The sequence below is a fragment of the Vulpes lagopus genome, unplaced genomic scaffold (genome assembly GCF_018345385.1).
Source record: "Vulpes lagopus strain Blue_001 unplaced genomic scaffold, ASM1834538v1 ctg1360, whole genome shotgun sequence".
Classification (NCBI taxonomy): domain Eukaryota; kingdom Metazoa; phylum Chordata; class Mammalia; order Carnivora; family Canidae; genus Vulpes; species Vulpes lagopus.
This window is the reverse complement of record NW_024570565.1, coordinates 2,080-4,657: the sequence shown is the minus strand read 5'-3', so window position 1 is coordinate 4,657 and position 2,578 is coordinate 2,080. Positions and strand designations below refer to the sequence as shown.

At 40.6% G+C, this 2,578-nt stretch overlaps 1 pseudogene; it reads left to right on the top strand.

Annotated features, from left to right (window-relative positions):
• Window positions 1-920: 920 nt before the first annotated feature.
• On the top strand, window positions 921-1,927 carry LOC121483804 (annotated as a pseudogene).
• The last annotated feature ends 651 nt before the right edge of the window (window positions 1,928-2,578 follow it).

Sequence of the window (2,578 nt, the reverse complement as noted above, 5' to 3'; positions counted from 1 at the left end):
CCCACCCCCACCCTCCTCCCTCTGAATCCACCACCCCTTAGTTCAATTTCCTAGAAGTAGGAGTCTTTATGTTCTGTCTCCTTTTGATATTTCCCACACATTTACGGAAAGATCTTAATGCAGCATGAGACAAGAGATTCTTAATTTATCTGGGGAGAATACAGATTAACAGCAGACCTCTCCACAGAGACCGGTCAGGCCTAGAAGGGCTGGCAGGATATATTCACGGTCCTAAATAAGAAGACTGTCCATTCAGAATAGGATAGGGAAAAAGAGCTTCAGATCGGCAGAATGAAAGACTATTGTGACCACAAACCATCTCTAGACATAAATATGAAAGGGGATCCTGTAGAAGAAAGGGGAGTTCAACTGGAAATTAATCCAACAAAAACGGGGACAGAATAGGTATCGATAACACATAAATTCATATCTTTCAATAGTTACTCTGATTGTGAAGGGCTAAATGATCCATCAACGTCAGGGTATCAGCTGGATAAAAAAAGAAAAGTCCCGTCTATTTGCTGTTCTTACAAAAAGACTCATTTTAGACTACAGGACATTCCAGCTGTAAATGAAGGAGTGGAAAAACCACTACCATTTCAGATGCTCTCAAAGGAAAGGCGTGGGTAGCAAATCCGCTCAAAATCAGACCAATTTAAAGTTTATCAAGACTGTAGTAAGAGATGAGACAGGACACTATATCATACTTAAAGGTATCATCCAGCAAGAGAAGAGCCTACCAATCATGAAATGTATGCTCTTAATGTGGGATATGCCAAGTTATCAATTTTAATGCATAGTATAGCATTTAATAACCAAAGTAGAAGAGATTTAGAAAAATAATACCACTAGACTCCGTTGGGCCTTGGCGATCCGTGGGGTGCACCTGGCCGCTGTGGATGCCGCCAGGTTTTTGAAACATGAATTGTTCACTCTTCTTGTCTGCCCTTTCCTTGTGAATCGCCTCAGCAGCTCAAAACTCGAATCAAAGCTTAATATGCACAATGGTACCAGTGGAGGCAATGCACAGATTATATGGCTGAAGAAGAAGGATAGAGGAGGAGCAAGCTGTATGTTGGAGAATATGAAAATGATTGAACTGCATTAATGGAGAATATAGCAAGGGAAACATGGCTTCACAATGGCGATGAATACCTTTGGTGACATGGACCAATGAAGAATTCAGGCAGGTGATGAATGACTTCAAGAACCAGAAGCACAAGAAAGGGAAAGTGTTCCAAGAACCTATTCATTGCTGAGGAATCCCCAAATGCTGTGACTGGAGAGGAAAGGCTACGTAATCAGTGCAGAATCTGGGGTCAGTGTGGTTCTTTTTGGACTTAGTGCAAACTGGTGTCTCAAAGACAAGATGTCCGGAAAACAGGCAAACTTGTGCACTGGAGTGAGCAGAACCTGGTGGAGCTGTATAAAGTCAAAGGCAATGAGGGCTGCAGTGGTGGCCTGATGGATAACGCTTTCATCATGTTAAAGCAATGGAGGCCTGGACTTCAGGAGAGAAAATCTTATCCATATCTTGGAAAGGACATAGTGACCTGTAACGGGCAGGACTGAGTGTTCTGCTGCTTAATGACACTGGTTCAGACCTCGCCAATGGGAAAAGACCCCAATGAAGGCAGTGGCAAACTTAGGGCCATCTCTGTTGCTACTGATGCAGGCATTTCCAGTTGCTACATGTAAGGCCATTTATTTTGATCCAGACTGCCGCAGCAAAGATCTAGATCATGGTGTTCTGGGTGGCTGGCTATGGCTTTGGAAGGAAACAGATTCAAATAATAAGTTTTGGATATCAAGAACAGTTGGGGTTCCAGAATGGGGTGGACAATGGCTATATAAAAATGGCAAAGACCAGAACATCCATTGTAGAATTGCCACAGAGCAACCAGCTATCCCCATTTGTGTGAGCTGATGGACCACAAGGATTAGCGGAACTTGAGGATAGCAATCCTGGATCACGAAGTTTACCTTAAATTGACCAAAAACTTATTGTGTAAGATGAAGACAATTGAATTGAGGTCCAAGTTGTGATTTGAATTCTGTGAGATTTTATCAGGGTAAACATCACACTACTTTCATTACTGTTATATATGGCTTTATAAAGTGAAGACTTTTATGATTAATTCTAAAAATTTCTTGACTTCATATTTTTGCAAAGGATATATAAACTTTACCTTTTCAAATAAATTTTAATTCAATAAGAGAGGAAGAAAAAAATAAAATAATACACTAATTGTAGGAGGACTTCAACACAGCCACTTGTCAGTAAATATCGATCTTCGTAAGCAATGACATTACACCAAAAGAAAAACAAGGGCCTTAAATTATACAACTGACCAGATGGTTTCACAGATGTGTTACAGAACTTTTAACTGAACACAACTGAATACACATTATTCCCAAGTGGCACATGGAACTTCTCCAGAATAGACCACACACTAGGTCACAAATGAGGTCTCAACCGATACCAAAAGATAGGATTGCCCCCTGCATATTTTTCAGACCACAATGCTTTGAAAATACATCAGTCAATAAGATGGAAATTGGGAAGAAATTCAAACAC